The following is a 24,188-nucleotide window of genomic DNA, read 5'->3' as shown; positions in this document are numbered from 1 at the left end:
GGATGGCCAACAAGGAAATGGTCAATGACCTAAATTCTTTGGTGTATTTCATAAAGCCATGCTGAAATATTATTTCCTGCTTTTATAAAGTGAACATCACTCTAATGCATCACCAATGAGGGCCTGATCCAAAGCCTAGTGAAATCAATGGGTGTCTTTCCATTTACTTCAATGCGTTTTGCAATACATAGTCTACTGTTGGCCATTGAACACAATGCTATGTAATCTCATTACTTCCATAAAGTTACCAATTTCAGCCTTGATAGTTCTCCCAGTACTCCAACATCTGCACCCATAGTACATGTATCTATACATATAAAGGAGCATTTCAGGGGTGCCTTATAAATCTCAGTTCTGATGTCAAACTAACAACTGTTATTAGCAATATAAGAATGTGACTTTTCGAGGTACTCGGGAGAGAGAATCACCTTGTTCTCCCCACCCCCCCGCCTTCAGCATGAGGGAGACTTGAGTGTGTATAACTGGCTGTCAGTTCCCTGACACCTCCAGCCTATTAGCCACCAAAGCAGCCTTTATTTTTTTTGCTTTGCAGGATAAAAATGGGTACATCCCCATCCCTGAACCCCATTGACACATTCCCCAGTTGTGCCCAGCCCTTTACACACTGAACACTCACAGAAATACCAGGTCTGCTGTTCCCGAGAGAACAGTGTACACAGCAGCTTGTATAATTCAACTCCGGATCAGCAACCTTGCTTAATATCACAGCACTGAGTTATATTCATAGTGAAAACAAGGATAAGTTTATTACCACAGATTCAAAAGAGAGTGAGTAAGGTTAATGGAAACAAAGGTTTACATATAAAATAAAACAAAATCATAACATGTTTTCTAGAGACTAAACTGAACTAATTAGGTTAACTTCCTATCTAATGAAGTTTATCTCATCCAAAGCCTTTTGCAGTGTCTTCAACCAAGGCTGGTTGTGATACCACGTTCATCAATGTGTATGCATTGCCTGTTTACTTCCTAGGTGCAAGATAAGAGTGCATGGATATCTTCTTTGACTTTTAGTTATATCCCTAAAGTTCATGGTTTTATACTTGGTCTTGTGTCCTCCTTCCCTGTTGATTTCACATCTCTCTATTGACTCCATACGTAAATGGATATCCATTGTGTTTACAGTGCTTAATCTACATCTCAGCAGGGAGACACCTGAATGAACATCTCTCATCTGAGAGAAAACCTGATTGCCAACTGTGCCTTGACATGGACTTTAAAACATTTTCTATTATATATATTATTATACATATGTAAGAAGCTGTGTGTGTACATACACACCTCTTTATATAGTATCTGTACATACATTTCACAATGATATTAAATGACCAATGTGATTCTGTGTTTCATTTCACAAGACATTCTCTGGTGAACCAGAATGTACATACCAGAATCAGGACATTCTTGTAACCTCCTTGCCAGTTGGTATTAAGGGTTCTTATCTCGTGTAATGTTGGGGTTCCTCCGAGATCTCTTCCACTCAGTTCCTCAAGAACTGGGTTCAACTCCAATCTCGTCACTCAGGTTCCTTTATTTGGCATACAACTAAGCTACACTAAGTTGATCAGGTGCAAGCAAAGGTTGCTGGTATAAGTTACACAGGAAAACTTTTCCTTGTATATTTTTTACTAACACCACCTGCACTCTTAACTATACATTGCATCACATGCTTCGGGATTGGCTTGGTTACTCTGCAGGAACCAAACCCTGTACATCATGCTCTGTCCACACACTGTGCATGCTTGACTTACTCTTTACCTCATCTTACATTCCAGGCTTATCTTGTCCATTGTAAATGGTACCGGGTGGGGGGACATCTCAGCTAGAACAGACAGCCTGTCTGTAACCTACTGATGCATTTACTTTCCCCGGTCATGCCCACTAAGAAATGAGGCAAGTTACTTATGTGAAGTTACTTATGACCAGGCCCACAGGTCACAAAGAACATTTACCCAGATTACAGATCATTAATAGCTGTGTGTACTACAAACTCATCCAGATTTGGTAGATGATATCACCACACTGGAGTGGATATTAAAACGTAACTCAATCTATAATGCTTTTATATATCTGCTACTGTGAGTAGGGCATCTACAAAGTAAGTCTACAAAGTAATTCTGTCACCTGAATTTTCACCAGATTAAGGCCTCAATCCATGCAGACACAGTGGTTACAATAGCAACCAAGGAAGAGAGGACGTATGATGCTCTGGTTAGGGCATTAGCCTAGGACTTGGGAGACCTGCGTTCAAGTCCTTGCTCCATTAAGGACTTCCTGTATGACTGACGGTAAATATTTATACCTCAGTTCCCCTCTGTAAAGTGGGGACAATAGTACTTCTCACAGGGGTATTGCAAAGCATTCAAATAGTATGTACTGGGTGCCATATAAACATGTAATAGATTGCAAACACAACATCTTATTTAAATATATATCCTCTGTACCACCTTGAACCTGGTGCCTGCTATTATTCTATTTGACTTTGTTAGCTGTTAGAACATGAAAAAGGGATTTATCTTCATATCCACTACTTTCTGGTTAAACCTGAACAGCCCCAAGCACAATGCATTAAATATATTGCCAGGACACCTTATTTTTATTTAAGTTTTATTCTTTGTGTTCTGCACTTTATTTGGGGCTAGAAATTCCATTAGTAGTATTCTGTTATGGGGTACCATCAAATCTAAACTAAAATGGAATATAGGTACGTTTACTTTCCCATTCCTTAGCTAGAGTCAGATACTTCATCTCATCAGGCACATTCCAGCCATGGCACAGTATCTGAAAATTACATTTTCCCACTTATGCCATTTTGCAAACCACCTAGATTGGCCATTCCTTTGACCACACTGTGCATCATCTATCCTTTGAATATATTATCTGTGGTAATTCTCTGTTCATTTTCTTGTATATCACGGAGCAGTGAAAAAACCTAGTGTATTTGTTGAGCCACATTTTCACTCTCCTTACTTGCCAGCAGATTTGACACAAGTTGCATAGACAGGCTTTAAAACATACCATTAATTAACCTTGAGTACTTACTGATACTTGAAAATCATTTTTTGTTCAGGTAATCATACCTACATAGTTAGCTCCTCATCTGAATTTTGCCCAGAGATATCCACAGCCATGAGGGTACTGATCTTCTGTTATACAATGCTGAAAACTATCACTAGCTTTTGAATGAAAAGCACCACGCTGAAGTCCATTAAACCTGATACTCCCTCCCTCTCTACTAATTTAACTCTGCATCTCATCTCCACAGTGCTCCAATCCCTGCCCCATGCCTTCACTTGCTCTTTGCCCGTTACTCAGCACTAACTCATCACTCACAATTTTAACAATATACAAACTACAAAAACCTAAGTCTCCAGATTACCAAATGGGGTACTTTGGAAAAGAATACTTTAATGAAAACAGAATCTTATCTTGTGTGGACTGCCCCTGAGTCTAAACATTTCAATTTTAGTCCGTTACCCAGGGAAGAGATATGCAGAGCACTCCTCTGAATCTTTTTCTAGAACGTGTCTTAAAGCAACAGGTTCTTGTAGTATTTATATCTTAGCATGCATGCCATGATGTGTATTCTTTCTGATCCGCCTTTCCCTGTGTAATTCTTGTGAAAGAATGCTAAGTAGACTCAAATCCTCTAAACTCAACCATCCACCATCTTTACTTGTTCCCATTCCACTCATGCTTGTTGCTCTTGTTGTAGATACAAATACCACTGTGGTAATTACAGTTAATGGCTGCCTTTCCATGCCACTAAGGACTGATTCTTGACAACAGTTCAACACCCAATGATATGGTTAACTTTTATCCACTGTTGTCAGGCCGGCAGTCAGGCCTGCAGTCATATGGCTCACCTGTATTCTAGCAAAATTCTACATCTATGGCCTGGACACTTACTGTCAGTAGCGCATGGACTGAAGATCTGGAAGTCGTTGTTGCGGATCACATCTGTAGAAAAGTTAGCTCTCCTTTCTCGTGTGCCCTTCAAGCGTTCTTGATGTACCTCCTCTGTATGTGTTCATGCACATTTTACCTTACTGCTTAGTAGCAGGAGACTGTAGGAATTGGATTTTTGGCCTTATTCCTTTTCACCACTCTATCTGTCTGGCACTGGCAAATTATTAATACTCAGTGAATATTCTTGCCTCTCCCATGTGCTGATCATTTGGCACAAATAAAGAAGATGGAGAAGGTGAGTACCCATGTTAAAATGGGTCCTCTTCCACTAGATCCCTCAGAGAAAGTTCCTTACACCACTGTGCCAATGAATTTTCTTAGAGCAGCCTCCATCATAAACACTCTGATTAAAATGTAAATTCAGCCAACCTATCAGCTTCCCATTAAGAGGACTCTTTAAAAACACCATTAATCAGCTGAGAGATATGTAGTGAAACACCACTTATCAATTGTAACTGCTTATGACAGTTAACAAAGCTTTATATTTGCCCCAAACATGCGCTGATCTATCAATTATGCCAGAGTTCACTCTCACGCTAATTGTACATTTTTTTCTCTAATGCATTTTTGCTGTTATCTCATAGGCTAATGAAAGCCGGGAAATCAATAAATATAAATTATACATGCAAAGAAGGACTGCTGTGAACATAAAGTTTCTAATTAATTGCACTTGATTAATTTATATCCTTTAATTATCTTGCTAAGCCACAAACAACATAAATATCTTTGCAATCTGGTTATTGCTATGTCAGTCATAAAAAAGCAGACACAGTAAATCTATGAAATCTAGCAAACTGCATTGCCAGAAAACATAGTATGGCATAGCACATAAATATAACAAGACACCCTATGAATAATTTTAGTGTGACAAATTACCACTAAATATGCTGTATGGTTATTTGACTAAGGTTATAATGATGTTATAACTTTAAATGTAGCATATGGAGTAAGCAAAAATGTGGTATTAACCAGTAGGATTATAGAGGCTGCTAGAGATATAAATGTATTTTAAAAATACTTCCATTTGTACTGCAAAGTTAACATTGCTATGATTAGGTGTGGCCAAGGAGCAAGTTATTTAACAGTATTCTAAATCAGAGTCTCTGTTTTACTTTCTCTTTGCACTTACAGATAAGATCTCAAAGCAATTTGTTTCTAGAATGATTTGAAAGTCAGAAATGAACACAATAATCAGAACATACGAATGATACCCAACTTTCCACTGAGTTAAACCAGTGCTACGCTGTTGTCCTCAACTAAGAAGAAACTGGTTCGTCCTGACATTCTTCCATTGTGTTTTACACGTGAAGTGTTTTTTTATTCTTTCAAATTTTATCTGCCTTTGCTAAACCAACCATCTGTCACTGATCTGAAATCTAATCCGATCAGTCCACCAGGCTTGCTCTTTGTCCTATACAACAGCATATTATTGAATATCTATATCTACAACTTTCATAAATGTGTAAAAAGAAACTATCGGTCTATGGAGAGACTCAGACAGAGACCATCTGTCAGTGACTAAAGCTATTCTTTAAAAAAGAAAACATTCATCTGGGATTTGCCCTTTACAGAGTAAACCCACTTAACCTCCCAATAAGATTAACTGTTATTTGTTTCCATTAAATAAAAATGACCATGCTAATATGCATTTAATAGTTCTAACAATGAAAGAAATGTGAACTATTACCGTTTAAAATTCTTTGCAAAATCATACTTTTTTAATTTAATGGCAGGTGTTTTTATTATTGATGAGGTAAGATATATTTTTCTCTTGCAGATCTTATTTCCTTAAAGCTGAGACTACAAGGTTGAAGATTTCATCAGGATAAATATTGAAAAGTAAAAGAGAGCAGGCTCTTGAGTCATGCAGAGAGCAGAGGAATGACTGTATATAAACTAAGCCTGACTAATGAAATAAAAAAACAATACTTTAGCTGCACTCTGATGATTTTCACCTGTGCCCTCAAACATCCATGCATTTATGCAAAGAGTTATTTACTAAGCTGATTAAACAAGGTTGCCTTCACGGCAATGCCTGTAGCAGAGTTAATGCAATGTAATGGAGATTGTGCTCCCCTCTGACGCAGCCATTCAGAGAAGTACATCACTGACTCTCTCAGGCCTGACAAAACATACAGAACTACAGTGCATGATTACCTCTTCTGCCATGGAAGACCACATAAGGAGTGGGCTTGGAGCAAAGGAAAACCCCACAAGCGCCCCTCAGTGTATTGACTGCAGGTCATTCCAACTGGATAGGCAAGGGGCAAAGTTTCTTGTGAAATCTCCCACTCTTGGCCCTGCCTGGAACCTCCCTGCTCCCATATGCAGATTCCTGAACCTTCAGAGCACCCTGAAGGGGAACAGAGTGGATGAGACCATAGATGAAACATTCTCTCCTCCCTTTGTGCAGGCCTGGGGAGATCCATGCAAAAGATGGTTACCCGCTGCAGGCATAATCCAAAGCCCACTGGAATCAGTGGGAATATTTTCACTGACTTCAATGAGTGAGGCTACCTGTTCCATGGGCATTAAAACTTCTTCAAAGTATATCCAACTTCAGTGCATGCATTTTGCCAACAGTTAGGGTTTCTGCTTCCCTTACTGCACCATTAAGCATGTGAAAATCACTTCTGGATGAAAATAAATAAATAAATATATGGGGTTTGTTTTGTTTTAGATAAATAGTGCTAGATTTGAATACACTATTCATATTTTTCCTTTTGCTCTACATATATACATGTGAGTAACAGTTATACAGAGTGACTTATGAGAAATTATTAAAGATTTAATTTTAGACCTATAGTTCTGGACTCAAATTCCACCTGTCTTGGAGATAAGGGGTGTCTTTTTTTGAAATACGAACTGACTGTTATTCACTGGAATTCACCTCACTGTGCAGGAAATCCTGGTTGCATCAGATGGAAGTTTAAAGGCTCAGTGGGCCAGAATTTGAGCTGGTGTGAATTTCAATAACTCCACTGCCTTCAGTGGAATTATTTCCATTTATACCAGTGGAGAATCTCACTCCTGAAATATAACAGGATCCAGAAAATAGCAGCTTGGCTGATAGAGAAACAGTTTTTCTCAAACATGAGATTTAAGAAAGGTCAAAAATAGAGAGAAGATACAAATATCTAAACCTTGTCCTCTTATTCTACAATTATGCTTCAGTTAAATGTATTATTTTGAAGATCAAGCAATGAAGGAGAAACAGATTTTCTCACAATTGTAGATATATTATGCAGTAAGGAAGTAGTCATTACCTGTTTGTTCAGAGTTATTCCTCAAACTCGATGAGACCCCATCATCTGTGAGCATTTATGCATGCTGTAACTCACCACAACCCTTCACAATTCAAAAAGCCTTTTCTTTCTATTAACCCTTATACAGCTGCCAGCATATAATTTTCCAGACACTGAAAGCAAGGAGTTGACAATATGTTTGTAAAGTGTTACATTCCCATTCTTCCTGTCCTCCAACCTCAGGAAACAGGCCCACAGACTGATGCTGCTCAGTCAAGTATCCCAGCATTGATGTGTTGCCTGTAGAGGCAAGGCTGGAGTTTGTATTTCATTCGTTTTTACAATATAGTGCATGAGAAGCTGGAGAAATGGAGAGAAGCAGGAACTGACATTGGTCAGGATGATGATTTACTAATGATGCAACTAGCTCCTCTGTCTGCTTATTTATGATACAAAATCACCAATGAACAAGAAGACAACTATGGCACATGATATTCATGGATCCATACCTTTTTTCCCCCCCTGACTGGAAATTGGTAAGAAAACACTTTCATTCAGTTGAAAAAATACCTATTCATCCAACAAAAAGGAAGTATGTAACTTCCACTGGAGTTGTCACTTCAGATATAAAGCACCTAGATAGAAGCAGAGTAGCAAGGTTTGACTGCAATTACCTTATCTTTCCTATTTTTAGAGACAGGACCAGATTATTTTAAGTGCATTTTATAGAAAACCCTTCTTTACTGAAATATAAAGACTGTAATAAAGACAATACAATGTTTTGAAACTGTTTTAAATCCTTCACTCAGCTTTGCCTCTACAGATTTAACATGTAGGGGTTCTAATCTTACTGCTACTAATTAGAGCTTTAGTGTAATTGTGCCAACAGGGTGCTTGGCATAATAATTACTATTGAGAGATTCTAGGGGAGCTGTAACATGCCCACATAATACAGATATGTCTAGTATTACAGAGCAGTCACCTTTGTATGTTGACTCTTAAGTTGGATTTTAACCAAGTAAGGGATTATTTTGCGTTTATTATAAAGCTCAAAAGGCATAAAGATATGAATGATTTAGGTATTCATTTTTTTCCTCTGATTCTTTTGAATATTAATTAGCAGGAAGACTAGAAGACAATGAATACAGCACTTTTTATTACACATTTCATAATTTGGTCTAGCCTAGTATGGGGATAATGCACAGAAATGCTTATATACTTTTATACATTATATACTTTTCTCAGAATAATGTTCTCAGTCACAAAATTTACCGTAATATATAATAAACAGGACTAAAAAGTAGGGATGGATACTTTAAATAGTTGCATTGGAAAGTGCCTGTGTTACATTTCCATTACTGTGTTACTGATGTCCAAATATATCCTTACACATCTATTTGAATAGACACATTTAAGGTAAATGCAGAGATCTGAAGTCAAATATAAAAAATTACCTTTACTTAAAAATGCTCAGAGGTTGTTGAAAAGAGACATTTTGCTTCCCTGATCATTCAATAGGTTTTCCTTAGATTATTGGCTCAGTCCCAAAATACAATGATTTCCAGATTTAACCCTTTATGATTGTGAAAATCCAACATTTGCCTACAGCAATTTTTTTCAACTCTATAAACCTCAGATTCGGCTCTATAATCATAACTAACCAAAAGTGTTTCTTAATTATGAGGATTCTGTAAGAAGGTACTTCAAAAGCAGGTCACTTTTTTTTTTTTTGTTCAAGGTACAACCTGCTTATTTGGGTATCCAAAAGCCCGGTTTAGGGAGTAACATGTAAGAGGGTGTAATAAACTATTTTAGGCACGCTGGAGCAATTTTTTTTAATCGTTATACACACTTTCAAAAATGTAGCATGTAATGGCATGTAGCCTGAACCAGAACTCCATTTAGAAGAGACAGGCTTGTTTTTACTGCCCCTTAGTGCTTCAATTTTAAAGTGACAGGAAACCAATTTCTGATGACAAATCAATGGGTTAGAAGTCACCTTCAGACAGCAGTAAATTTAGTTGTTGATATTAGATCGTAAAGGAGGATATTAGAAAAGCTCTGGTGTTACCATTTTTATATGTCTACTTTGCAAAAGTAAAGCAAAATAAGATGAAATAATGTTGCTGCAAAGTCTCTGGGTTTCCTCTCTGTGCAGTCATTCACCTTTTCCAGGACCATTTCTCTTAATGCAACTAAAGTGTGAACTGCATCATTCATTTGTGCATCATCAGAATAATAAAAATGCCATTTATAGCCATAATTATATACATATGGTGTGCGAGTTAAATGTCCCAGGCAAGGATTCAGTAAAAACTTCCTGAGCTGAGTGTTTTTCTCCTTATCTATACAGTGCATTTCTTTGGTAACATAATGGAAACAAAAACTATGTATGTTCCTGTCATGTAAGATACCTTTTGATGAAGCCTCTTTTTTCTTTAAGCTTTTAAGATAATCTTAGAGAAATCATCAAACTATAAAAAGAAATCAATAAAACAGAAAAGGTTCCCATCATCCCTAAAAAATCCATAACTTTTGCATTTTAATAGAGACACTACAAGACTATACCAGTCATTTTCTTTCTGATGTGTTCCTTTGATTTCACTCTTATCTCACAGGACTCTTGACTTTCCTGAGAAAGGGATTATTGAATTGTATGTCTCTCTCAGATGCTCTTGATCATTCAAGTAGTCTGTACTTAAGAATGTTACAGAGTCTGCTCAGCTGCTGGCTCCTTAGGAACTCATCATCAGGGACTGTCATCTTAATATTAATTGGGTTTTGTACAGGAATCTGAGTCTCACAATGAGAGGGTTTCAAGAGAGAAGATTATGCCCAAAGCCAGATATAAAGACAAACATATTTAGCACAACAATTACGATAATTGCAGAAACACTCTGTTGAGAAATAAGTAAATCTGATTAAGGGCACTTCTACATGATCAAATATTAATCTGATGTCTTCACTCTAACCTGGTTTGAACATAAGAGGCTTCTTATGGTTTTATGTATTAACAGATTTGTAGAAGCTGAACTCATAGTACCTAATAATATAGTACATCCAAGTCACTACAGTAAAAGGCTCTTTAAATAATGTAATCCACTTAAATTAAAAATAGACACAGATTGAATCATAAAGTTTAAATTAAAATTAAAATACAGTCAATCAATACAACTTTTTATATAAAGCCCAGAATGAACGATTTTAGTACTTTTTTCATTCACAGCACAATAATTTGATATATTTCTTCCTGCTTAATAAAGGCTTAATCTCTTCGTAACAAATCATCATAACTAATATTATCCAGACAGTGACTTAAAACTTTCCAGACATACTTAATACCCACACAAATAGATTAGGGAGTGAAATATGTATACTTTTGGCTAAGTATGAGAATTAATGTTTAAAAATATGTACAGTAGTCACTTCTATATTTAAATCATTTAATTAAACCTGGTCTTTACCATCACTACAACTCAGATTTTTCCATTATTAAATTCACAGGCCAACCTTGTGTATTTGAGTCATGTTACTGAAGCGTAACCTCAGCATGTGATAAGAAAGCTGAAATACAGATAGGATATTAAAACATCAGCAACAGCAGTTGTTCTATTGGTAAAATATATAACTATCAGAAAATACTAATCTTATTATTCAAGACGACCTTGTTGTAATATAGTTTATTAAACAGGTTTTTAGACTACTTTTAAAATTCTGGCACACCATATACTTCACAAAGTAAAATATTATGCATATATCAGACCTATATACAACAAATATCTGCATCTATGCATACGTTTTTGCTGATATTCTGTAAGTATATTTGGGCCTGCATGTTCAGTCTGAAAGTATGCCTATTGTAACTCTTATATAACCATTTGAAAACACATAACAGAAACATATCTGTATGTGGCCAAAGTCTATGATAATGAAGTCAAAGATAATGAAAGCTCATTATCAGACACCTGGAATTTATTTTAGTAATGTACTAATTTATATACACACACACACACACCAACCAGATTTTTTGTAATGCTCAAATCAAAGAGAATTTTCTAACCTTCCATCAGCATTTTCTTTATGTATCTTTATTTATTCAGAAGAATTAACCACATATAGACCTTGTGGAAGGTAAATCTTGCCAGCATGGCTTATCTCCCATAGTAATTAGGCTTGTGTTTCTGCTTTATTAACTCTGATACAACAGTGCCCTGCCCTCTGTCACCAGGGGTACTAATAGATGATAATCACTACGATTTGGAAACCATACAAATTAAATGATGAAGTGAGAGGAAGTGAAGTAAAGCAATGAGTTCTAGGACAAGTAGGTTAGTCATTTAAATACTCATTTTCAGAATGTTAAATAGGAACTTTACATTTAAATGTAAAAAATCATTTATTACAAGGTATAATAATTTCCAAGAAGATAAATATACATATTAATGTAATATTAACTGTGTAAAGATGTGAGAAAATATTTCGTTTGATTATTTTATAGTATTTTACAAGATAAACTTTGTCCTAAAAGAGAAGTTTAGGAAGTAAATTTTTTCAAAATTTGAATACAGTGCAATACAGCTTAATTCTCTTCAAATACAATTTTACATTTTACTTTTTGGAAACATCAAGTGTATTTTTCCTCCTATGGTAAACATTTCAACAGGACTGATGATAACCTCCAGAATTTCTCAACACCTAAATATATTTTTGATTTGCATTCATACAAACATTATCTGAAGATATAATTTCTATTTCTTAGATAACACTTTTCATCCACTGATCTCATCGATCGACTTTACATAACTCTCCCTTTTTAAAATTTAAGTGTTTTAATTATCAGAAAAATGAACTGAGACTATGGAAGGAAAACAAAGTTATGTGGTTTCCTGAAAAACTGCTACCATTATTTTCCTCCATTTGATAATATTCATCAGTAGTTTCAGCTGCTAAAACATCCTTTTGGCAAAGTGATTTCACATGTAGCTTTAAGTTTTGAATGGCTTTATTAAGAAGTGATAAAGCTGCACAGAGATATGCTGACAAGTCCAAATAATTGTCTTCCCCATAAGAAGTGAATTAAGGCAGGTACAAAAACTCAAAAGGATAACACTGAAAACTGACAGGACATTAAACAATCTTTGCAAATCAATATTTCTATTTTGTATTATTAATACAACACATGTATGAACTCTAATGTAACATCCCACCGTATCATTTTAGTTTGATTCCCACATGGGAATTGAAGATCTCGGAGATCTAAATTACAGAGAGCCATTTTTCTAGCAGATAAGGAAAATGTATTCATACATTGTCCAGAACAGTTGTTGTTAAATCTTCATTTCCTGTTAAGCTAAAGCTTCATGTCAACCCCAGCTTTATCATAAGTAAGGTAGGTGAGTGCTGCTGTGTAAGTAAAATACCTCATTATACCATTCAATATAATTGTTTAAATGAACTAGGTTTGTTCTTCAAAAGTGGACTAAAGATTTATCTCAATGTAAACTTTATTATTCCAAATGTAGAGTTACTTTCTCAAGAATATATTCTGCTATATTATTTCATCCCAATATTTGCAATTTGGAGTTCTCCTAGTTAACTTGGCTAAAAGCATCATGATTAACACTTCTAGCTTTGCAAGGGCCTATTTCATGCATTATGAGAATATAAATATCCACAGTGATAATTTATTTTTGAAAGGAAGTACAAGGACCAATGCATTTTTACATTAATACATCTGTTCTAATGTACACATGCACAATGTTATACCACACAATGCATGCTATATATAATAAAATAGGTTTCATGTTAAAATTAAAATGTAATATGATTTCAAAAATAGATTTCATATCTGAATACCGAAACAAATTTCAATGGTATAACAATTTTTTTTTTTGCAGAAAAATGGCCATTATTTTGCAAGATGTGCTTCAATGCAGTGCTGCAAAACCTCCTGTACAACTTAAAATTACATCTTATGTTAAAAGCTACATCCACGTTAGTGAATTAGAAAAAGCCTCCTAAAAATGATCATTTCCATCTTTGGAGAGGAAAAGATTTACAAACAAACACAAATATTGATACTTAGCTAATAATCATCATCCAGCTAGCCTCTCTGTGTTCTGAAGAATTGTATTCCATAGTTAGCATGTTTACATTCATTCAATTCTAGCTGCAGATTATGGCAATTAGATATTTATCCTCCATGGGTCTATTTAATGTACACTGTTTTTATTTATGTTGAACTTGAATCCATTATCAGAAACAAAGCTGCATACATATAACCCTAACCAGTTGCTAGAGATGCATACAGACTACTGCTTGTTTACTTTGGGAAGACTAATCTTATTGCATGCATTAAAAATGTTGTACTTGTCACTGACTAACACAGCAAATTGAAATCTTGGAACAATCTTATTTACAATTCAAGGGCTCCACATTTAATTCTTGCATCGGAATTTTTGCTTAACCCTTTTGTTAAAAAAACTGAGGCACAGGGCAATATACAAAAATACCACAAACTAACCTTGAATGCAAAATCATTTCATTTCTCTAACACAATATTTCACTTAAAGATGTATCTAGATGTCATCAGATTAGTCAATTTACCGTCTTTACCCCTTGGTTAATATACACTATACAACTGGATATTTTAACTGTTTTGTGCTATTCACACAGCTAGGGATGTTAACAGAAAAATTACTCCATCCTTTGTATTTCTTAAGTAAAAGCTTAGCTGCTGTTTTTACTTACAGTTCTCAGCATTTCTTTGTCTTCTAAACCATTTTAGCTCTTAATATGAAAGTTTTATGAGTTATTCTATCAGAAAATTCAAACCTTTACTAAGTGACATGAACAGTTACAGTTGGTTTAAGTGTAGTTGGGTACCCCTTATTCCAAAAGAAAAAGTGATATATGGCATATGTTAACATCTAAAGACTGAAAACATAGCCAGTAAAATAGTCTCCCAGACTCAAGGAAATCACTACTTAATTCAACAAACATTTGTTTCAGCTCAGGCATTGCACTAGAAACTTTTAGCAGCTTTCTGGTTCAATAATACTCTGTTTGATATGTAGACTCATAACATGCGGCACAGCACCATCTGCTGGCTTGAACAATGGCTTTGGAGACTACATGGTCAGGAAACCAAAATCAGTGATTCTCAAATCTATCCAAAATACAAAAGGAAGGCATTCTACTCACCTCAGTTCACCAAGGTTTCTAAGACTCTGCACAGATTCACTATGTAAAAAGAGAGAGAGAGAATTGCAAGGTGTGTGTGAAATGACATTTGAAAAACATGTAATCTCAGATGTAATCTCAGCCCAAAGGCCTGATTCAAAGAAATGAAGAAGACAAGTTTCCTTCTTTATGGTCCACAGAAGATCTGCTTTTAAACTCTCTCTCAAACATTACATTCTTGTTCTAGTCTGCATGTACCTTTATGGGTGTGGTGGGTTTTTTGGCTCAACCGAGGGTTCAATCAGTAACCAAATATAACAAGTAGTTGTGTCTTAACTTAATCGTCACTGAAAGTAGCATTTCTCAAGTAAAAGGGCAAAGTTATTTTATGTTTCTACTTGTTTCACATAGGCGTAAAAAGAAAAATATATAAAAAATAAACAAAAATGACAAAGAATTCGTTTTCATTTTGTCAAGACTTCATACACACAAATGGAGCAAGTAAGCAAGCAATATTTTCAATAGTACCATTAGAGGGCCATAGTAGCTAAGACAGCCTCAAAAACACCTTTAGAGATGTCTGAATGATTGGTTTTCAGTAGCTGTTTAAATAGAAATCTTAATTCTCTTTATTAGTGCTATTTCAGGAGACACTGATATCCATTTCACTTTTAGGTGTTAAAAAGTGTATTGTGTTTGCCGATTCATAACAAAAACCAAATATTTAAAAGGAAAAACTGCAATTGCATATTTAAAAGGAAAAAATGCAATTTCCATACCCACACCAACAAAAAAAAAAAAGCACTTTTCTAGTCCCCAAATAGCTGAGCTATATATCTGTGTGTGTATGCAGGTAGGAGAAGCAGATTTGTGGTAAAAATTAAGGGCCAAATTCTGCAACATCAGTAGGGCTGCTTGCATCAATACGTGCTACTCAATATGACTAAAGCTGCAGAATTGGGTCCTAAATCTTTGTTCAGTCTTACAGCTGAGTGAACCCGCTCATAGTAGCAGAACTCTATAGACTGGAAACACAAATTCTAGTTACACTTGTCCCTGTAAATTATTTTGTTGACTCGATGCCTGTTTCATGAGGTATGTAGAGGCCTTTCCTGATGCAAGTTCATACTGAAAATGTCACACATTTAGTATCCACGGTGGGGTTTTGATTACGATTCCCTTTGTGCCAGCTTGGAGATGCGAAGCAACTGAGGAAGAGTGCAAGGCATTCTGGGAAATATTAGCAAGGCACAGTTGACCAACATTAGCAGAGTTACCTCTTGGGCATAACTGGCAGACTTCTTCCTTAAAATCCTATTGCTGATCTTCCCAGGAAAGCACGTGACTAGGACCTGATCCAGAGCCCACGGAAATAAAGAGAAAACCTCCCACCGACTACAAAAGGAACTGAGTCAGGCCCTCAGAGCACAGCATTAAGAGGCAGGAGACCTGGGCTGTGCAGCCTCATACAAGTCATTTAGGGCCAACTTTTACTCTCATTTGCACACACACACACACACCCCACCACCTCTGAAGTGGCTCTAATGAAATGAACGGTATTACTCCATTTTTATACGGGTATAACTACAAAGAACATAATCTGGCCATTAGCCTCTGTCTCTCTGTTTCCCTATTTGTAAAATTGTGGATCAATCCTTCTTTCCTATCTAGCTACCTCACTATGAGGTTTAGCTACTGTCTGTAAAGCTCTACATACCAGAGGCATTACGCATTATCTAGCGTGTATGTACATATGTATGAAATGAGATGGAGTGATCTGGATTAGTGCATGTGTGAATAGGAAAAGAACAACGCAGGTAGTAAGAAAAAAATGTCACATAAAGGGATCGATCCTGCACCTCTAATGGGAGTTTTGTCACTGGTGGCATGATCGTGCCCCAAGATGTGCAATAACAAGGAAGGACTTGAGTTTAATATCATCTCTGCTATGTCAATATTTCTACAAAGTTTAATTCGGTGAGATTTAATTCTATTTCAAATTATAGTATATAACTGTCTCTTTCCTTTTAACTTTAGTGACTCTCGGTGGTTGGTACTTATTAAGTATAATTTTATTTGTCACTGTGGTGACATGTAGTTTCCTCAGACAGTATGATGTGGCAAGAAAGTTTGTACGCTACGGTGCATCAGTATGCAGTCAACAGAACTCACTGTTTTACAGAAGAAACAAAAGGTAACCAGAAGTGATATCTCATGGTAAGGCATATCATTCACAGACATCATCTCACTGCAATACAGGAGGGGAAATGTGCATTGTCACAGTATCTGTACAGGACCAATGCATGGTGCCACTACAAATGGCTTATTATTTTAACCCCTCTCAAAGATTCTAGAGGGATAACACACACATTGAAGGAATGATTGAGATTTAATATAAAACAGAACAACAAGAGATGTCCGACAGTCTATTCCTAACCCCAGAGCCCAGTACTACAAGCTCTGTGCATGCTGAACTCTGATTCTGTAAATTTTTGTTCTGACATTTTTGCTACAGTATTAGACCAGCTCAGTTGTTAAAAATAGATAGAGTTAAAATTATCAATTTACTGTAAAATACATTTGTCCTGTAAAAACAATGGACTAAATCTTGCAACCTGCCAATTGAAATCAATGGCAGTTGTGGGTGCCCAGCGCATCTCCGGGTTAGGCACATTTTCTCCTGTTGGCAGAGATACAATATTAGGGAAGTAACAGATATTACTTCTGGTCGCCTCTGGTCAGTTTTCCATACAACAGCATGTTACCCGAGAAGAGCAACAAGTCACCATCACTGTTTCAAATAAAATCAGCTAACTGAAGGCAACAGGAGTTTGGCCCTGAGAGAGCTTGAAGGTTCAGACGCTTCAGGTAATTAGGGCTACTGTCTTTCTACTGACTTGCACTTTGGGTCAGACCTTTGCACTGTTAAGTTCTGTGGGGCAGGAACTATACATGTTTGTAAGGTACCATGAATGCTAACAGTGCTCTCTAAATACAAAATAAAACTAAAAACAAAAAAACCAACCCTCTTGACAAGCTATAGCAAGTTTTGAAAAAGCTTCACTTTCATTAAATACCATTACAGTCAAACCCGTTAAGAAATCAGGATTATTTAAAAAAAAAAACAAAGAATTGTTGCAGGTCTGTATATAAGAAAGAAGATAAACCCATTTATTAGATACTGAACATCATTTGCCGGAAAGAATCAAAATACTAGTATAAAAATTAACTCCACAAACTTTAAACCAACTATATATAGAAATGAGCTCTTATGCTTAAAGATTACATCCTGTAATGAGTTACATCCATTCACAGTTCTTGCTGCAGGTGTCAATCAAGAAAACACACAAATAATTTTTACCTTTCTTAGGGATGAATTTTGAAAAAGCGATATCTGTAAATACAACCACTTGTGTGCATAGTTGTGGTGTTTGCCTACAACAACAGGTCCACGTCATGCAAGTATGCTCTGCATGCAAATCAGATAAAGTTAAGGAGCCAGTACCTAGATTTGCATATAATGTTCAAACGCAGTAATTAATGCAGATTCCAAGGCTGCAGTTGATACCATTAAAAAAAGCACGGTCCAGTGTTACCGGATACAGACAAAGGAAAATATTCAATATATTCTGCTCTCTATGGTGAGCGTCACAAAAACATGTCTGCCCTGCGAGAATGAGTAATAAAATAAAAACAAATTTCTCCAAACAATAAGTACAGTTAGGAAGAGATTTTTATGAAAATTTACCACTTTTTAAATCCAAATTTGAAATTTTGACTATAATTGCCAAAATTGTGAATACTGAAAATTTTCAACAAGCCCTAGTTAAAAATTAATCAGCAGGATGAAGCCTCCAAACCCTCTTCCACTGAGCTTTTTCCCTCTACTCCAAGTGAAAACAGTTACTTTAAGTCTAAGGATGAAGTAACTTCACCAGCCATAAATCCCAAGCAAACCCATGATAGCTTAAACATCCCTTGGGATGGGATTTTCAAAAGCATTCAGCCTTGGCCTAATTCTGCCCCCACTGTATGCAACGGATGTTTAACCATTGGTCCCACCAAAATCAATGGTAAAACTCCCACTGATGTCAGTGGGAAAAAAGCTAGGCCAAGACTGAGCACTCTTGAAATAACCTTACCTTAGACCTTAGTCCATCCTGTGCTTTGCTGCACACTGGGCTACCCACATTTGCCATCCTTCCCTGTCACCTGCCCTTCTCTCCAGATCTGCCCATTTCATGCTGAGGTGCTTGATGTCATTCAGAACTGTCCGTTTCCGTGTTAGTCACAGTCTTCCTCACTTTCTTCTTGCGTTTTCTGGCTTCCAGTCAAGGGCGGTATTTGGTAAGCATTTTTTTCCATTCTCAGCACATATCCCAGCCACTGATGTCCTCTTTTGTAGATTATTTGTGAGATGGTGCCTTGCCCAGTAATTTTTCTGACTTCTTCATTCATCTTCCTATCTCTACATGTTATTCCCAATATTCTACTCAGACATTTGTGATGAAATGCATCCAGCTTTTGCGTATCTTTCTTGGTAAGTTGCCATGTCTCACTGATATATGTTGTGATGGCAACAATTGCTTTGCACACGTTCAGTTTTGTCTTGAAGGAGATGTTTTTGAGTTGCCAGATGTTTTTGAGTCTTCCAAATGCAGCGTTTGCCTTCCTGATTCTTCTTATTTCCTCGGAACTAGTACCATGTTGGTTGATGGTACTTCCAAGATATGTAAAACTGTCCACCTTCTCCAGTTTCTCTTCTTCAATTTTGATTTCTGTCCCTACAGTCCCCATTAACATGACTTTACATTCCTTTGCATTGTATCTCAAACCTATCTTCTCCATTACTTCTTTTACTTGTTTGTGCATTTTTGTAGTCCGTTGGCATCTTCATTGATAAGAGCAATGTCGTCACCAAAGTCTAGATCAAATAACCTTAAGTTGTTCCATTTTAGGCCATATGTACCACTGTTGCATTGTTTTAACCCATGGTCGATGACTAGCATAAACAAAACAAAACAAAAAACAAACACCACTTGAAATAACACCCTGAGTTAAATAGGAAAGAGTTTATTAGTATGTGCTTCTTCCTGCCATAGAGCAATATTGGCCCAGAGCTACATTTGTACAGGAACATGATTTTCAGAAGGACAGTCACCCTGCTGCTGAATAGGTTGGCCTACCTCAGAGCCAAGCTCTACGATTTTCACTATTTACACAGTTTTGTGGACTGCAGCAGGACAGCCAGGCACAATTAATTTAACAGGCTGTTTCCAATTTTGTAATCCTTTATTGTGATGTTTGTAGCTCTTCTGCACCCTTCCATTTCTGAGTAACCTGACAGTCTGTAAGAGTAGCTGCCATTTTGCACCATGGCCTTCATGCAGCCCATTACAGAGGAGACCCACACTATGTCCTCTTCTGGGCACTTTACATTCTTTTTTCCCTTCATCATAAAGTAAAATTTTTCAGATTGAAAAAAATGGCTGCTTTTTATGCATGAAAAAATAAATATGCATGAAAATCTAGAGCAGTCATCTCAATTTGGCAGTTTTGTTGCACAGCAGAATACTATGGACCAAATTCTGTACTCTGTAATGCATGCCAATCCTATTGGGATTCACTCAGGTTGCACACTGACAGCAGAGCTTTGTTCAGAAACTTCTAATGCCTTAAATTCTTATTCTACTTTCACGAAACGTATCCAATTGTTTGAGTGCCATATTTTCAGCATCCCATAATAGTTCAACTTTCCTCCACAAAGGGAGCTATGGCTCCAACTCAGCAACTTTATATGAACACTTACCTAATTTTAAACTCGTTAGCAGGCACACTGAAATCAATGCAACTACTCATATGCTTACAGTGAGTTAAGTGCTTAAAAGTACCTTACTCAAACAGGGCCTAAATGAGACTTTTAGAATAGATGTATTACAAGATACAACCATTTGAAGTAGTAGTACCTCAAAGCATTCATTCTCTCCCTCTTTTAGCTTTACCCTAGCATAAGGTCATCTTTGTCAAAACTCTGAAGAAATCCTACACCATAAAAATAAGAGCCATAATGGTTCCATTCATATTACGTTGAATCCAAATGATGATGTATGTCCATTGGTTTTCTGAAGGATCATAGGTTATGAAGAGTTTGTCTTTTAAAAACATTTTCCCCTAATATAAATGAGGATTCTGATAGCATATCCAGCAAGAGGCACCGTAGAGTGAGCATAGCATGGCTAGCCTTAAGGAAATTTTTTTTAAATGTTCTTGCCTATTTTTAGATTAGCACACAAAATTACTGACTTATTGTGAATAGCTCTTGAATAAATAATGAGTATAATGACCTATGAAAGGCACAAATGTGCTACTGGTTGAGTCAACTGCAAAAGAACAATCTATGAATCTTGTGCTAAATTAATTATCTCATTAACCTTGACCACTTTCACGTGACCTTAATAAGAAGCTAAGAAATTAGACGATAGATATGCAGGTATGTGTTTGAAAGGATTTCCATCTGGGCATACACATTAGGAAACACTGCATACTTAGAGAAATTTGTAAATCTAGTAAGGGAGGAAATTAGGAGACTACGAATATAGTGAGTGTGAGAAAATTAGAGACTGCAGCCTCTGTGTTATGGCACAGTTCTAGGTGACAGTTGTAACCTTCACCTCTGTCAGTCTTGTCAAGGAGCATAACAGCAAGTGAAAACAAGGGAGAAGAGGGTTTGTTTTGTCACATACTCTATGGACATAACTACACTAGGAAACGTGTCAAAATCGTAGTGTAGACAAGGGCATGTTGTAGTCTGAACAAATGTTTCTGGCTCAGGTAAGCCATAGGCTCTCCCAGTTAGGGTTACCATTTAACACACTAACATACAAACTGCCCTGTATACATTAGGGTTTTAACTAACATATTAAACACCTTTTTTCCTAGTGAGGACAAGCAGGCCCAAATCCTCTAGCAAGCGCACTGTTCAAGTCAGAGAGATGTGAGCAGGGGAGGTGCACTGGGCTGCGGCATCACACTACTCCAGAGCCTCTATTGCAGCTGTTGCTGGTTCACGCACACACATGCATGAGGGATGGAGTCCAATGAATCTGCCTCTTTTTGGAAACGCCCCACAGGACAGCTCCCTACATCCTGACCATCATATGCAGAACCTACTGAATTCAGAGCCTTGCAGCATCTTTATTTTGTGCCAGAGGATTTGGCCTTTGGTAGGTAACAGATGAAAAAGGCATTCAGGGGTTTGTTTTGCTAAAAGCTCCCAGTTCAGACACAGACACAAGTAAATGAGCCAAACCGATTCTACACATACAGAGAGTCTCCTAGATGATGTACAAGTGGCAGTGGAAAAACCTTAAGGGCATATATGGGTCAAATGGTATTATCACACATCAGCTGCAAACCCCAAAACTCTGGGCATTCGGCTGAAGGGAGAGACAATACAGCAATTCCAATCACATGTATATGCCATCCCCACCCCATCCGCAGGGTTCCATGGTGTGTCACAATAACCTTTTTTGCCTCCTGGTATCTCCACAGGCATTAGTTAGTAGGATGTACCATCCTCAGCGCTACGGTATGCTGAACACCACTAACCCAGGAAGGAAATGGGCTGTTTATTTGCACAAGCTCCCACCACATTCCGTAGCTCAGTGGGTCCTGATGCCAAGCTACTGTGGAGCTAATTCACTGCCCCTTCCATGCTACTCAAGACAGGATGTTGTCAAATTTGACATAGATGGGAGCAAGAGTTTTCTGTGCTCCTTACTCATGTATAAGTCAATGTCAGAATGGAGCCCTAATATCAGTGATGTGAAAGTAATTACATGTGGAACTGTCAATTCCTTTTCTGATAGTGAAGCATCCACAATCAGATCCTGACTCTCAAATTCATTCATTATTAACTATTTCTTAAAAATGTATTTCTGCAAATAGTTCTTTGTAGCCTGTTTGCAAGAAATATATTGTATTTGATAGACGAAATTCAAGTTGCTTTGACTGGCTATATCACAGTGACATCGTATGCTTTCACTTCCTGGCTGAGTGTACACAATTGTTAGAATGGGATGAAGACTGGAGAATATATTCTTCTCTGTTTTTCATTTTATTTACTATATGCATTTGACAGTACTTTGTGCATATGCTGTTTTACTAGTTCTCCAAAACAAACAGTCAGTTCCCCTATTGTTTATGCGGCGTTCTCCCCACAGTAATGGGGAGGAGAATCTTTTTACAAAAATTTGCAAATAATACTGCAAACTAACAGAGTTGACAAGGGGACTCAAGGCAAGGGTAGCCCTGAATTTCCCCTGCGCGTCCCATAATTTCTCCTTCAAAATTATAGTTGCTATTGGTGAATATCTCCTGATCTAGACTCTTATGGAACTAAACTAAATGGCCCATGACCTTCAATTCTCAAGTATGTTATCCTTCACATATAAGCCAGAATTAAAGGGGGCACCACCTAATTCTCAGTGTATGGAACTCACATTGTTTCAGGTAACTAATCATGAATCAGAAGTAGAACCTGCCATCTGAGGAGCAACCATAATGTTGTATTTACATTCCTCTTTTGGGGGTGAACATTTTAAGGTTCTTTAAGACAGTTTCCAAAATAGTCTCCTTTGTTAATTTGTTTTTAAATTGGCTAGTCTACAAACTCTGAAAGTGGAATTAGAAAACACCCATGAACAATTGGTGCTTTAACTTCAAATGTAACATCAATCCTAATTATCAGTAAACTTTCTAAATGAAAGACTGTGTATTTACAGCAGAAATATTCACTATTTGGTTTAGAATATCCCATAAATTAGAATGCTAAAGGGAGCAAACATTGCTAGGTTTTATCATCACAGTATCTGAGTACCTTAACAGCATCTATGAATATTTATCATGATACACTATGTATTTCAGGTGAAATCTACGATGACTACTGGAGGTGGATGTTTGGGTTCTGGTTAGATATCTGAATTATCCACACACCTGGAATCTGCATAACTCAGCTAGAAATCTCAAGAAAGGGGTCTTATGGTATTTCCAGTCTTGGCCAGAATATGGAAGTGAAATGATATATGGAAATGGACACTAACTTTAAAAAAATCTGTTCAAATTTAATTGTAGAAATGGGTAATTCTCCTCAAGGAGGTTGGGATTTTTCTTTTCCAAACTGGTCTACTCCCGAGATGACTGTAAGAAGGAAAAACAAAAAACCTCAAACCAACCTGTATGTTGCACAGCCATGTGCTTTTATCTGCTGAAGGCTTAATCGCAAGGCTCAGACAGTAACTATTTTTAAATCCCTCAGTAAATCCATTTTGATTAATGCGAACACTGTACAATACTCCATCTATAGTAGAATAATTACGGTGCATTGAAAACCCAATCACCGAGGCAAGTAGTGGGAAATTGTTGACCTCACACAGATCAGTCTAGTCTGCAATTCCGCACATTCATTACTGTGAAAAACAAAGTCATTAAAAGAGTTTAATTCCATGCCTTAAGAAACAAACTAAAAAACAAACAAACCCACCTTCCACTATCTTTTGTCTGTTAAACCTTATTCTTTCATCATTTAATATGTGAAACCCATTAAGTGAATGGACATATCAGTTCAATATAAGGCTTAGTTGAGATTGGCCTGCTGTTCGGTATAAGGCTTATATTGAACTGATACATCCATTCACGTAATGGGTTTCACATATTAAATGATGAAAGAATAAGGTTTAACAAGCAATGAAAGGAAGGTGATGTCCCCTTAAG

General features: G+C 36.7%; 1 long non-coding RNA gene across 1 annotated transcript in view; it reads right to left on the bottom strand.

Moving 5' to 3' along the window:
* LOC141996527 (uncharacterized) overlaps window positions 1-24,188 on the bottom strand; it is a 261,493-nt gene that overhangs the window by 100,954 nt on the left and 136,351 nt on the right. The window contains exon 4 of the long non-coding RNA XR_012641557.1: window positions 14,439-14,477. This is a non-coding gene — a long non-coding RNA (uncharacterized LOC141996527). The remainder of the gene's footprint in view (window positions 1-14,438; window positions 14,478-24,188) is intronic.

This window comes from Natator depressus, chromosome 12 (genome assembly GCF_965152275.1).
Source record: "Natator depressus isolate rNatDep1 chromosome 12, rNatDep2.hap1, whole genome shotgun sequence".
Classification (NCBI taxonomy): Eukaryota; Metazoa; Chordata; order Testudines; family Cheloniidae; genus Natator; species Natator depressus.
Note: the sequence above shows the minus strand (reverse complement) of the source record. Positions and strands in the feature narration are given on the sequence as shown.